Raw genomic sequence first — 15,013 nt, 5'->3', positions numbered from 1 at the left:
GATAAGCAACTATAAAGAATAACTTACTTGTACAGTGCTTTAGAGTTTCCTTAGTCCTTTCATTTACATGCCTTATTTTATCTTCTGTATAACTCTGAGAGATGGATGTTGATATCTTATTTTTATAATGTAGAAATTAGACATTGAGAAACTATCACCAAGCTCATACCTGACAGAATGAGACTGAAACCCAGACTGTCTGATTTCAGACTTAGCACTGTCAACTCATGAAGTGAATCAAAACCTAGATTTTCTGAGAGATTTCCAGAATAAGCTCATGGTGATCCTAATCTTTTTCAGTATACCAAGTACATCATGCTATCAGATTAGTACTTTATTGGAAACTCTCTTGTCCCCCCCATCATTTCATGTGCCTCTTTCCTATCCCACTCAAGCACAAGCCTTCGATTATGTTGCTATTTCAAGCATTCCCTGTCCTCCCTATATGCTGTTCTCACCTAAAGAATGCCCATCTTTCCAGTTCCCATGCAACCAGGCTCAATCACATTCAGCAGAACTCAGCACAGGCCAGGGGCAGCCCCTTTCCTCCTTTGGAATCCCCCAGCTTCAGCATCCTTACTTCAGGGAGGAGCTCTTCTGGGTCTTCCCATAGCACCCAGCACTCATCATACTATTGCACTGCAAATATCTGCTTATCATGTTTCCCATTAGCCCTTGATCACCTTGAGAACAGGAATCTTCTCTTCTCTTGCAATCCCCAACATCCAGCTCACTGTAGACGGTCAGCAATTAATAAATACATAATTATATAAATAAAATAACACCAAATCAACTAAGGTAGTTAGCACCCTTGAAGAAATCCCAGTCTCATGAGGTGGGGAGAAAAAAGCCTGTAGGGAAACCATGGTAAGCACCATGACAAATTGTGTTCTGCTGGCACAGGTGGGTTTGGGTGCAAAGCAAAGACAGGAAGGGATTGTGCTGCCTGGGCAGTCAGACCTCACAGGAAGCAAAGTTGGACAGGGTCTTGAAAGGAAAGCAGAAATATACCAAATGATGCACACAGAGCAGAAAGGAATAGGGTGGGAGTGGACGGCAAAGGTGAAGGCAGGTTCTAGCAGGGCTCTATTCGAGTCTGACTGTACAGTACAGCAACCTTTCTTTGGGGGAGCTGACCCTCTCTCCGCCCAGCCTTGTGGCTCTAATAGAAGCTGCCTGTCGCATTATCTTATTTTGCTGGCTCAGAGGACTTCCTAGAGGTGCTGCAAACTTCTCCCGCCTCCTGGAGGAAGCAGATCTAAGAGAATAAAGCTGACCCAGAGAGAGAGAAGCCAAGAACAAAGTGGAAAGAAGAGTCAGAGTCCAAATTCTGGAAATTTCAGGAGACTGATATACCCCAGCCCTTCCTAGGGTTTGTTTTTTTTTTTTTTTTTTTTTTTTAGCTCAAGCTAAATCAAGTTTCCCATCCCTTAAAAACACATGTGTCCTGACGAACATTAAGACCTTAGAAACATCTCTGACCACATGACGTTCACATAGGCACAAAGCAGCTGCTCCAGGTTGTATTCCTCAAGTGAACCTCTTCCCATCATCTAGTTCAAGCCTTGTATTTAAGGATGGAGATGCAGGCTTCAGTCCCTATTCTGAATCTTCCCATCCTACTCATGATGGATTATTAGAACCAAAACTTTCCAGAACAGCTGTTCCATCCTCCAAAGACTGCTTCCCTTGCTATTTGCCATCTAATTAACCTCAAGGTTTAGAGGTGATCATGAGATTCACAATTGGTGAAAAAAAAATCAAAATGGACAAAGAATTCATGACATGACTATAAAATAATGACCTTATTATTCTTTCATTTACTCAACAAATACACCCAGACACACACCTGCTTCTGTAGTAGGTCAGTACTTGGAGACAAACCAGGCATGCTCCTTGACCTGAAGTAGCCCACCAAGTACAGTGAGAAATAGCTTCCTAGTACCCATATACCACAAATTGCCTTCTGGGAGAATACATACTTATTACTTTTGCAATTTCTGGTAAGTCCTTTTTGAACTGGTTATGAAGCAAACAAAAACATCAGCTCACAATTTTACTGCTGTATTTAAATTCAGTTTTAATTAAAAAAAATGGTCTCATCCAGCTAGACCAATTGGATGTGGCACTTGGTGATTTTTGAAAACACAAAACATCCTCCAAAGACAATCATTTTCCTCCCACTAAGTATATTAAAAGAATATGCTATAGGTTCTGAGGTCTACTGTAAAATAGGAGGTTCAAAGATGTTTTGCCCAAGGCTAGGCAGCATTACTGCCCTGAAGGAAACTATACTCTTCAGAATAGAGGTGTTTTTAAGCATGTGTTAAAATAATGAGTTCTAGAATTTATATTAACTTTCTAGGCAGGCATATATCTGCCCAGAGGCAGGTACCAGCATCACCTTAAGTCAGCTCGAGCCTCTTCCAGCTCTGTGATTCTGCAATTGCTTATTCTGAATTTCTCCAAGACGGCGATGGGCTGAAGAGCTATTTCTGTCCTAGTTCTTTTGCTTTATATAGGTCAAATCCCATTCCAATGAGTACCATAACAATAACCACCTCATGACCTGGTTATTTTAGACAACCCGATAAAATGACAATCAAGTATGAGTCCAAGCCAGAGCTGGCTGTTACAGAATTTGACCTGAATTCTATTTAAGCAAGGAGGTGGCCAGTGGTGTAAGATTTTTATCTTCATGGCCCTGAGCCATGGCAGAGCAGTCAGATTCAAGGTACAGAAAAATTATCAATGAGTCCAAACCACTGTACTTAAAACCCTGAATCACCAACTTCATTTGTCTGACAGAGGCTGCAGTTACAATGTCTGGGGACTCAGTGCTATGACTCTCCATGTAAGAATGGTATCCACTTATGTCTATCCACGCCAGCCAAAGAGTGCAGAGCAATGTGTCCACCCTCATCCAGGTCTGTTAATAACCCCCCTTGTCATATTGGGTGCTCTCAAACCTGAGGTTTCTTTCTCCATTCTTTCCCAAGGAGCTAGATTAATGCTTCATCTACTTTTTTTTTTTTTTGCGTACATTATTCTTCCTTGAAATAAGATGCTAGTTGCTGTTCTCTGAAAATTTCCTTTATAAGAATGTAAACCCTCCGAGGGAAGATATTTGTTTGGTTACTTCCCATCTGTGTTCAATATCTAGGTCCTCTCAATAGAATATAAGTTCCAGAAATCTCACATCCAGGATAGTGCCTGGCACACAGTAGGTGTTCAGTAATTATTTGTTGAATTAAAAAATAAAGAGTGATAAGTAGCTATTCTCTTTTTACTGTACCCATAAAGGTTTTTATTGGGGCATTATAGTTATACATAATAGATGGATTCATTATGTCACATTTGTATGTGAACATAATATAATTTAATCCATCTTCTTCCTCAGTACCTTCCCTTTTCCTCCCTCCTCCCTACCCCTGATCTTCTTGCTGTATTTGACTGATCTCCCTTCTGGGCTATTATTTGCGACCCAATTCCAATGTCATCCCACCTCTCCAAAAGCAGTGATAGGTTCCCCTCTGACCCTTCAGTACTTTGCATTTCTCTATTATAATACTTATGGGATACTCTCCCTATCGTTCGTGTTATATCTGTTTTACCAACTATACTGGGGGATATTTTAGAGAAGAAACTGTGCTTTATATAGCTCCATATTCTTTTTGCCTACAAGAGTAGGAATTCAATAAATGCTTATTGTTTGAACAATTGAAAAAATGAATAGAAATGTTTCTCTTGTAACTGTGAATGCTAAAGATTTATGATTTAACATCACACTTCAAATTCTGCCGGGACTCCAGAGCCTTCCATGGATCAAACTGAAAAAGCCATGAGTCACTGGGCTTGGAGGGGAGGGCTGTGTGTTTATGGAGGATTTGTTTCCCGACCTCGATGAATCATGTGTATAATCACCCGAACTGCATCCTGTCTGGGGAAGTAACCAAAACCCCTATTTCTGGCCCCAATGGCTTTTTGGTTTTATGAGTAAATGCCACTGGCATGCCATTAAATTAATGCCCACAGAAGGCCCTCAGCCAGGGCTCTAACCTGCAATACCAGGGGTCGGGATAGGCCAGTGGTTTTGCCATGAGAGCTGAATGAGAAGATATTACTTTCTCACCTGGCCCCGAACTGGTAACCTTTTCCAAATTCTTATCAAACATCTGTGACACTTTTTTTCCAAATCAAAGGTTCCATCATGGAATTCTCCTGCACACAAATATTTAATTGGTTTCACCACCAGCAGAATAAAGACCGTACTTCTTATCCTCTAATCCAAGGCTCTCCAGAATCTGATTCTGACCTGCTTTACCTACCTGATCTTCCCTTATCCCCTTATAACCATGTGTTCCATGTGCAATGGATGATTTTCCTAAATGCATACAAACCTTAGCCTTTGTTCTATGACTTGGCTCCACTTCCAATGCCACTTCCTCTATATCATCTGTGATTGTCCAGCAAGGAAGTTAACTTCTCTTCTGAGCATGCAGATTTTATCTGACTCCCATCCCATTGCTCATTTCTAATGTGTCTTATAAGCACATATGCACATGTTTGGTTCTCTAATAAGTCATTCCCCAGAGAAATCTGGATCTTCATCTATGTGATACTCCTTATGCACAAGCAGTGCCTGTAAGAGTGGAGACTCAGAAGTTGTTTGAATGGAAAGTCAAATTCATTCAATTGTTGGAACCCAGGAAATGCTCAATGTAGAAGATTATTATTTTTATTTCTCTCATTTTATCTGTTACCCCTCTCTATGAAAATATAAGATTAAGAAGATCTTGAGTCTCTGCAAACAGCTATTGTTGTATACCTATGGATCTCAAAGGGAAGGTTATATTTCAAGTTTTCTTCTTCTGGATACCCAGGTTCCTTGTGGTCTATTTAGCTAATAGATATTACAAGCTTAGGGAGAGAGGTAAAACTTTAATATTCACTTGAATAAAAAAGAAAACTAAAAGGGAATCTGCTGTGTCAAAAAGAAAACTTTTAAAAATATAGTGTTTTTCCAAAAGCAAAGACTGTTCTGTCATTTTCTGGTTTGGAATATCCATGCCACAGAGCTGATTTCAAGGCAGATGGATAAACGAGAGTTGATGCAATAAACTTAGCTTTGTGTGACTGAAAAGCACTTTGCTTTTCTTTCTGTTTTTTACTATAATGCTGCTTGTGAGAATGGGGACAAAGAAGACAAGGTTAAGATCACCCAGGCCAAGGTCAGGTAAAGAGGAAACAGAGTATCAAGAGTTTTGATTCCTCTACTGCCTTTTGGCAATGTCTACATCTGGTCCGAAGAGACAGCTGGGTGGCAGTGCAACCATTTGAGAGCCCTCTCCTACTGTTCCTCTAAAGGCTGCCACTGAGGAGTCTCCAGAGGCCAAGTTCCAATGACTGAATGACCATTAATTGCAATTTCTCCCTCAGTTAAGTAAGCAGAATACCTGCTATTACATACATGGTCAGATCTTATAAATTCCAACATGGTACTCAGATATTAATTGCTATTACAAATTCAAAGATGACTGTTTTTTTTTTCATTACCCCACACTACAAACAATTAACTATTTTTATCAGGTCCTGATAATATCTCAGGCTCTATAGGTCAGTTTGGGCTGTGTTGTGACTACTGGACTCTGCCTTTATAATAGAAATGCAGTCATCATCTATATAAAAATACATGGGGCTTTATTCCAATAAAACTTTATTTATAAAACAGGTGGTAAACAGATTGGCCCTTGGGCTGTATTTCAAATCCCTGCCCTACATGTTTATTAACTATGAAACATGAGAGGCAGAGGAAAATATCTAAACACTTCTTCTGGCATAAACAATGACACTGTTGGGTTTTGTGAGACTTCCAGATATCTCCTTTAAGACAGTTTTAGTTCTGTACATTATCATCATGTCTTCATCATCATCGACATCAGCAATGTTGTCTGTACCTATCTGGGAAACACTAGGGAGAGAGCCATAAAAGAGCCCCGGTTTTCTATACCTACCTCTTGACCACACTCTTCTGGGAAAGACAGCTCTGATTATTGTTAAATAAAATATCAGTCATCCTCATGGTGAAAGGTCGATATATTTTTTTTAACAAATTGGTCCTTTGAGCAAGATGAATTTTAATGGATTGGTTTATTAACCTAAAGGTTGAACTAGACGAAGAGTAACTGAATGATTTGTTCATAATTAGTATTATTTATAATTATTTTACTTAGGAAAAAATATCACCTTAAATGTCAGGATGTTTTTTAATTGCCTCAGATGAGATTCAAAATAATTGACTTTGCAAATGTATTTTAAAAAACTCATTTAAAAATATCTGAAGCTGCTGACAGTCTGTCTAGAAGAAGCAAGATATTGATATTCATTACTAGGAACAGGGAAGAAATTGATCCATGATTTTTTTTAACCACTTGAATTGCATATTGTGGTCACTTCTGGACTCTGAAAAGCTGAGATGCCGATAGAGCAATGTATGTGTTTCTTTACCCCATTAAATCTATTCTCTGAGTATGCAATATTCCCACAAATACTAGAATAAGATATAATGTATGCATTTATATGTATATGAATATATATATATGTGTGTGTGTGTGTGTGTGTGTGTGTATATATATATATATTTTTTTTTTCTCCAAAGCTCAGTAGGCAAATCCCCTGCTGAGAGTAGTAAGGGTATATTAACTGATTAATTATTATTAATGCCAATTTTTATTTAGCTAGCAATTATAATCTATTAAGAGCATTTATTCACATTATCTTCCTTATTCAATTCTCAGAAAAATCCTGTAAGGCTCATCAGTAATATATTATTATCTCCCTTTTATAGACAAAGGAAACGGAAACTCTAATGTTTCCCTGCTTAAGCTAATCTCACCAATAAGTGGCAAATCCTGGACTAGAATACAGAATTTCTGACTCCTAGTCCATTACCTCGAGCAACTGTGGAAGGTCTGAAGGCAGTAAGGGAAAGTGTGAAACAGTTTGGGCTGGAGAGAACCTGGAAAGGCCAGCAGACTAGAATTCCTTCTAGTTTAGGTCAAAGTCCGGAGTAGGTGTGGCTACGTGACACACCACCAGAATGATCCACTTTGAGGCAGACCTACTCACTTTGAATTTTCTTGTGCAACTAAACATTCACTGTCAATCTCCCATCCTCTTATTTCTCGTGAAGTTTCTGGGGCACCAGAGTTGGAACCAACTTCAAACCAACTTAAGTCTCTGATTCAGTTTCCAAACCCTCCCTCTCCTGCTCTGGGGTCAGCCCTTTTCATCAACCCTGCAACCATTTTTTTTTTTCTTTTGCCCTCCTTTGGGCAAAACCATTTTTTTTTCCTTTGCCCTCCTCTCTCCCTTAATCTCCCAATGCCTCTCTGCACAGCTTTTCCCTTTTAATCTTTGCTGACCACCCTCTGTGTCTGCTCCATGTTCTTCCACTGTCAGAGACTCTGTGCCTCTCTTCCCCAAGAGCCTCCCTGGTCATCTGCACCCAGGTTCCTACCTGTGCTCTGCAGCCACAAGCGTTGGCCCTCCGATGTCTTGGTTCTGTCGGTCTGACGCTGCCAGCCTCTATCCAGGGCCTGAGAACTGTGCTTGTCTTCAAGCTCTTTGTTACTTTGCCTCTTTAGTTTAAAATGCTAGTAAATAACAACACACAATAAAAGATGGTGTTGGCTATGGTTCTTGCCCGCAGTCTCCAGGAGTGTTATCTCAGACCCCAACATTGCAACAAAGAAATCTCACAGTGGGGTGAGTGAAAACCAGTTACAGGACAGGAGGAGAAAACTTCAGCGCTTCCAAAATTCCACAGTCCCAGCTGCCCTCCAGGGGCTCCCCCTTGTGGGAGATACTGGGCATGGCAAGGCAGTACCCAGTTGGGACAGTGCCTGGGTGGGAGGGCAGGAGAAAGACTCTGCTCTCCTAAGTATGTGCACATACTCAGGGAGGTGTGCCCCAAAGGGCACAGGGTTCTACTCCAGTCTCAAAGAACAGCCTCTGTGTGAACTACAGTGCTGAGGTTCTCCATAATCAATCATGGAAATACTTTGGGGGAGCCAGAGTTCTTGGTGCCTAGAGGTCTCTGAGTGCAGGTGAGCACCCTCATGAGTGAGGAGCTTGCACCGCTTATGCTTCGTGTGGGAAGTGGGGTTGGCAACCCTTTGCTTCTGCTGTATGCCCAATTTCCTGACTGGAAAATGTATCATCCAGTGGACACCTACGCAGGGCTGCTCTGGGGAGACAGGTGTGGTTCTCATCATCTGAGTAAACCATGGTGGTCCAGTCTCCTGGGCTCTCTGGGCCTTTTGGTACCAAGGGAGCCGTGGCAACTTTCTGTTGCTCACCTTGATGAAACCAGACTGGATGTCCAAATAACATCTTTCCCCAGAGAGATACAATCTCATTCATTCTCACCTACCCTGGTCAGCAGGTAGGAAATCTAATATATTATTTTCTACAAACAGAATCAGAGGCTCATGTAGCTGAATGATATTTCCAATGCACTAGAAAAACCATCAGTGTAGCGAAGATCAGAACTGGGTTTTCTGACCTCTGTCCAGCCCATCCGTCCAGACTATACTCTGTCTCTAGAGAAAAGGGGAAGTGATGCTCAGATGGCCCTCAGTGCAGGGCAATGAGCCACACCATTAAGGAGTATCGATCGGCTTCCCCTGCTGTGAGGACAGCCTGCTGGATGTGACACAGACAGAGACCCAGTCTGAGCCAGCAGGAAAGAATTCGTCATTATGCCAGATATGGAAGAGAACCAGTAGGACCAGTGGGAAGCTATTTATTTGCCAGTACACAGTTAGTGGAAGAAGAACAGGGAAACTGCAGAATGACAACAGTGATCTGGCACTGACTCCTGGTCACCACAAGCCTTGTGACATATTGTCTCATTTCAACATTGTACTAATTCTGAGACCCCAACTGCCGGATTAGGTTAGCTCCATTTTAGGGATGAAGAAATTGAGGTCAGAGTGGTTAATGGGCAATAATATGTGGCAGAGATGATGATTAAATCAAAAGCTATTTAAGCCTTGAGTTTATCTCACCATGTCACCTTGCCACATGGGTTCTTCTAGCAGTGCTGGCAAGGAAGCTCTGTCAGGGGTCAACATAAAGTATTTCATATTAAGTTCAGCAAACCAAATCTCACCTGTGCCCTCCTACCACCTCCCTGATGTAATGAATCCTATAGAAAGACTAAACTTGGCATAAAATCATAGAAGAATGGGCTCTTTCTCCAAAGGCAGCATAGACAGCCCAGGAATAAAGACAAAAGAACAATAATGACCTAAGCAAAACAGCTGGTGTCTCTAAAATGATGAAGAAGAATAAGAAGGAGGAGGAGGAGGAGGAGGAGGAGAAAGGGGAGGCGGAGGAGGATGAAGAAAAGTCAATTAATGATACAGTCACTGATCATGAATTCAATAAATATTTCTCAGACCTATGCTGGGCCTTGGGCTGAATACAAAAGAGATACCCTGCCCTTATGCTTCAACTCTGCTATAAACTCAAGTAAAACAAACAAAATGGGATTTAAAGAATCTAAACAAAGCTGTAAGAGCAAAAGTATGCCCTTTCCCACAAATGGATCTAAAACTGAGGACCTTTAGTGATTGAGGTCCACTTGTGAAGAATGGCATTTAAATCCAGAAATACTTCTTAAGAAGAAGGCATCAGGTGTCTGGAGCATTCGAAGGATCCTGGGTCAGGACTTGGGATTAGGAAAATGGATAGGGAGGGACGGAGCGTCTTGTCTTCCTTTGGGTTGGTAAGAGCATCCAGTCCTCCTCTGGACCCCACCAAGGCAAAATGGAATAAATTGAGACCAGAGCAACCAACGAATATAAGAGATTGGCATGAGAAATTTGGAAAACAGGGAATAGTTAGGCAGATGAAGATAAAACTCTATAATTGCTGTCTTCCAATACACTAAGGGCATTCAGGTAGAAAAGGGATGAGATTTGCTCTGCCCAGCTTTAGGGAACAGATGGAACCCAGGGGGAGAATCTCCAAAGAGAAAAATCTTTGATTAATTATAAGAAAAAATATTCTGCTAACGCAGTCCAAAATTAGAAAGGTCACTTCCTGTCTGGAAAAGGCTAGGAGGGAGTATTACCAGAAGTCCTTTGGTCAAAGAGGCCCAAATACAGAGTGGAATGAAATGGGGTCCTGGGGCCAACAAGGAGAAATTAGATGGTAGAAACAGTAAACCCCCATCCAGGGCATTTTCTCTTTTTGAGGGATTTGTGGTCTAATTCAACAATAAGCTAAATATAAAGTGTGCTTACTTTCTTCTCCTGTCTTTCCCCAGAATGGAATTATTTATTTTACTGTTTTAGGTAATTCCAGGTATGTTGGGTGAAGCCACTGCCCTTTAGTATCATGGAAAACACAAAAGAAAAAGCCAAAATCTGACACTCTGGATGATCGAAAGAGACATTAAGGTACCATTTAATCAACACCATCTATGTCTGAATTCTTTCCAACTGAGTGGTTACCTGTTTGTACTCAGTCTCCAAAATCCATTAGATTGTAAGCCATTCTAAAGCGGCTCAAATGAAGCAAACGCACATATAATGCATCAGCAAGACATGGAAACAACAGAAGAGGAAAATGATACCTTCAGAATAGTTACTGAGAATAAAGACAGAGCCTAAAATTAATCAGGAGCATTTTTTTTTTTTTTTTGGTACCAGGAATTAAACCCAGGGGCGCTTAACCACTGAGCCACACCCCCAGCCCTTTTTTATATTTTATTAGAGACAGGGTCTCACTGAGTTGCTTAGGGCCTTGCTAAATTGCTGATATCATAGAGGATTGATTAGAAGCAGTCAGTCCACAGGAAGTTTCTTTTTGGCCCGAGAATCTTAGAGAGGATCTCCAGTCTCCAGTGTCCAGAGAAAGCTAAGGAAAGGACCACTGGGCAGCTGGTGGGGAGCCAGATGGCACAGAACTGAAGGCATATAATGGGAGGAGGAAGCCTCCTGTACACCCTGCTCACCATGCCTGGTGAGGCCAGTCCTGTGATGTGGCCTCCATCTCTGGACAAGTGAGAAAATGGCTCAGTTGGAGCCTGTCTGGTGGCCCAGCCTTCCCCTACACCTTGATTTTCTACTCGGGTTTGCACATGAGCCCAGTTCCTCTCATGTACCCGGATGCCTGTTTCAGGGAAGCGTTTGCATTTTCCTTGGCAAATGCTTCCCAGGTACAGCTTGCTACATGCTTTTAGGCTCGGCCAATTACAACAATCACGAAAACTGCTGAGCCAAGTAGTTTCTTCAGAGCTCTGCTTACATTTCCTCCCTGAAAAGAGCAGAGGGCCCACTTCATGCAGAATCTGCACACAGAAAAATGCAGGGTTTTCTCTTAAGACAGAGGTGGCACGGGATAACTTTCCCAAAGAGGAGATGAGATGCAACCAGTTTTCACTTTGATTTTACACTTCTCAATAGAACTTCACCCTGTGTCAGAGGGTGGACAAGATGGCTCAGAAGTGGCTCCCATGAGTTGAGAAAGGGCTAGAGAGGCTTTTAGTTCAAGCCCCACAGGACCTCAAGTTGGTTGAAGAATTTATATGTGTCAATAGCCTTTCTCATTCTTGAACTTCCACTAGGTCCAGGGTTCAATATTGCAATTCTGTTCTTGTAAATGCTGGATTTGGAGGGAAGATGGAGTCAGTTTCTAAATGACTTTGGATTTTTTTAAAAACAATCATCTACAATACCACTGATGTTTGGGAAGAAATAAAACAATTCCAGAAGGGAGTACTCCAAAGTTGTTGGGATATTTTTTTCTGATTTATGAATTGTTACAGTACAAAAGTACAATAAATTTACCTCTTCATTTATTTTCTATGATGCTAACATTAGATTGTGTAATGTTTCTGAGTTATCCCTAGCTTAGGAGAAGACATTGAGGAATATCTTAATGAGAGCATGCCAGGAAGTAGGACAGCCAGTTTAGAATTAAAAATTATCCATGGATAATTCACAAAGCATGTAATACATATGCAGATCATTGAGAAGTAACCATTCTGAGAGGTACCTGCAAGAGCCTTCCAAAACCAGAAATCATCATAGAAGTGTGTCTTTAATTCCTGGCTTTCATTCATGGTTAACTAAGCAGTGGTATTGCAGGTCCATGCTCCAAGTCTGAAGGCGCTCTTCAAACCGGGAAGACTGTGTCTCTTAGAAAAATCTGAACTCAGTCACATAGGCAAGATGACCTTAATGTATCCAGAGATACTGAAAGCATTCAGTCAGAACTGAACTGAACTTACTCAGAGAGTAAGAACCTAAAATGTCACCAGGTCAAAACTGCCACCTTAAGCTTAGAAGACAAAAAGATCAGGACAAGCTTCATCTGCAGATGGTAAATCAATCTTGCATTAGGGGCAAGAGGTATATGATGGTAACTCTCCTCGTAGTGGGCTCTACCATGAATGTCCAGTGCCATTCCACCTTTCTAGGTTCCACTGAGGACCTAACAGTCAGATCATGCCACTCTTCCATGTGAAAACAATCAGAAGAAACCGCATATCCTTGCTTTAGAGGAAAATTTACACACTGGTGTATCTACAACGATGCTTAGTTCCTCGATTCCTCCATGGAATAGTAAATATATGTGTTTTCATACCAAGAAGGGTAGGAGCATCTTAAACTAAAGACAGTCTTCAGTGTGAAAAACTAAATGGTGTTATGAGAAGAGTCTAATTTTATTTTAATTAAAGATATAGTTGGACCTTCAAGAGATGTTCATCTTTAGGGGATTTCATAGGCCCCTGGCCAAGGACCAACCTCCGTCATAAAAAGAAGAAACCTCTTGAGTCCAAGTAGATCTCTAAAGAAAGAGCTTTGATTGGCTGGGCTTCATTTATCAAAATAATACTTTTTCTTGTTCTGGAGTCAGAATAAAAGAATGTGCTATCAAGTCATCTGAGGGGGCAACCGGAAGATGCTACGGATACAGACCCAGGGGTCTCATACTGAAATCTTTTATCTTGGAGGACAATAAGATGCCATCTTTTCTAAACTTCCAAATGCTTGCTGTCTTTGGGTGGCATGATAGTGACAAAACACAGAACTCATTTGGAAGCCATGTCCCCTTTCCTTGTTAAAACTGAGGAATTCTGGTACCAGAGCCTAGGATTTATAGGTATAAAAATGGTGACAAGAAAATGGAGCGTAAGAACTAACTTAAAGCCCTGAATTTCACCCAGTACTGCTGGGGGACCAGGACATTGCTGTGGGTACTTTTCTGTTAGATTTTTCCCTCCTAATTATTTGCAGAATTATCCTCCCTTCTGTGTGCAGACTGCCTCCCTAACTAAAAGCAATCCAATTATTGTTAGCACCACCATTAAGAGTGAGGACAGAGCAGTGTCAATGGGACTTGGAAAGTGGCAGCGTCCCTCAGAGACAGGCAGACTGCACCCACCACCCTATTTCTGATCTTTCCCTGTGTCGGCTACAGTCTACTTGTATTGGTAGGTTTTGGAGGTCGGTGTGAACAGCTAACAGACCACTGTTACTCTCTGCTCACTGCTAAGCTAGAGAATTGCAGAAAGTTCACATTTGGCCATTGGACAAATGCCCAGTTGCTGGGAAATCTGATAGTCACTGTGTCACAGTTATTTTCTCCCTCACCCATGTCCCTCTTTCGTAGTCAGTTAGTTTCCAGACTCTGTCTAGTCCTTCCCCAACTAAAGAGATGTTCATCAACTAATTCTTGAGTTGGTTCCTTTCTTTTATTTCCGCAGTTGTCACTGGTAAAATTCTCATTTTTTTCTCCACTGGATGATTGCTGATTTTCTAGCTTGATTCCCCAAGACTGGTATCTACCCACTGTGATCCACTCCATATGTGACTTCCATTGGGTCCTCCTAATACATGACTCTGATCATGCCACTCTTCCATGTGAAAACTCTGGATGATACTCTGCTGCCTGTAGGTCACAGTCTGAACAAGCGATTCTGCACCGCCTGCTGACCAAAGTCCAAAAAATAAATGGACGGTTCTATTCACAAAGGTTAAACTGTTCAATGACTCACATGTTGCCTTATGAAGAAAGGACTTAGATCCAGAAAATTAGTCAAGTTTCCTGTAGCCTGCGCACCAGAGGTAAACGTCACTTGTTCTGTCCACATGGGTCTCTCTCCTGTATATTCTTCCTATTACAGCTAAAAGGTCCTTCCCAGTGTCTCCCTGAATTATCCCTTAAGCCCTTGAATTCTGGGCTGTGGATGGAGCTCAGTGGTAAAGCTCTAGCCTAGCATACATGAGGCCTGGGGTTCAATCCCTAGTGCTACAAAAAAAGTCTAGAATTCTGCCATCATTAACTATTACCTGTTTTAACAGCAAGCTCCACTCTCAGAAATGCAACTGGTGAAGTAAAAAAGAAACGAGTAACAACCAAAAAAAAAAAAAAACCCACCAGAGAATGACGGCATATCAAGTTAAAAAGGGCTGAAATTAAAAGGTAATCTAAATGGATGTTTATGACCTTGTTTGCTCAACATCCTACATCTTTAGGGCCTTAATCATCTTCAGACTATTATCCTGATTGTGATGGATATTTGTCGGCTGCACTTATGCTTCAGTTATTCAAAACATATGTATTTATTACACACCACAATTAGATTGCAATAATAATCCATGATGACAGCAATAGTTTAATGGAGAAATAGACTCCTCCAAAGATCCTTGGCTATCAGAGAGATGCATGCCGACTGGAGGAAGCAGCTTGGAGAACAATGCAGAGAACAAGTGCTCGATTTCTTTATCTGTGATCATAACATGGCCATTTCAGGAGTTGATGGCAAGAGGAGCTAGGAATGGACAGAAACTCATCATATCGAAGGGCAGGACTCACTAAACCACACAATCGGGGACTCCGATTCTAGACACTGCCATTTGTTCTGTGTGAAAGATGAATGTTAAAGGAACTCCCAGGGATGGGGTGTAGCTCAGTGGTAGAGCATGGGCAAGGC

General features: G+C 41.4%; 1 long non-coding RNA gene across 3 annotated transcripts in view; it reads right to left on the bottom strand.

Annotated features, from left to right (window-relative positions):
* The window catches only part of LOC124088890 (uncharacterized), a 259,076-nt gene that overhangs the window by 97,422 nt on the left and 146,641 nt on the right, over nucleotides 1–15,013 (bottom strand). For 2 of the 3 annotated variants that reach the window (XR_009226172.1, XR_009226170.1), the window contains exon 4: nucleotides 7,520–7,655. The exons of the other annotated variant lie outside the window; for it this stretch is intronic. This is a non-coding gene — a long non-coding RNA (uncharacterized LOC124088890). The remainder of the gene's footprint in view (nucleotides 1–7,519; nucleotides 7,656–15,013) is intronic. 3 annotated transcript variants of the gene reach the window in all.

The sequence above is a fragment of the Marmota monax genome, unplaced genomic scaffold, assembly GCF_021218885.2.
Source record: "Marmota monax isolate L192 unplaced genomic scaffold, Marmota_monax_Labrador192_F-V1.1 WCK01_AAM20220418_F8-fsc00081, whole genome shotgun sequence".
NCBI lineage: Eukaryota > Metazoa > Chordata > Mammalia > Rodentia > Sciuridae > Marmota > Marmota monax.
Note: the sequence above shows the minus strand (reverse complement) of the source record. Positions and strands in the feature narration are given on the sequence as shown.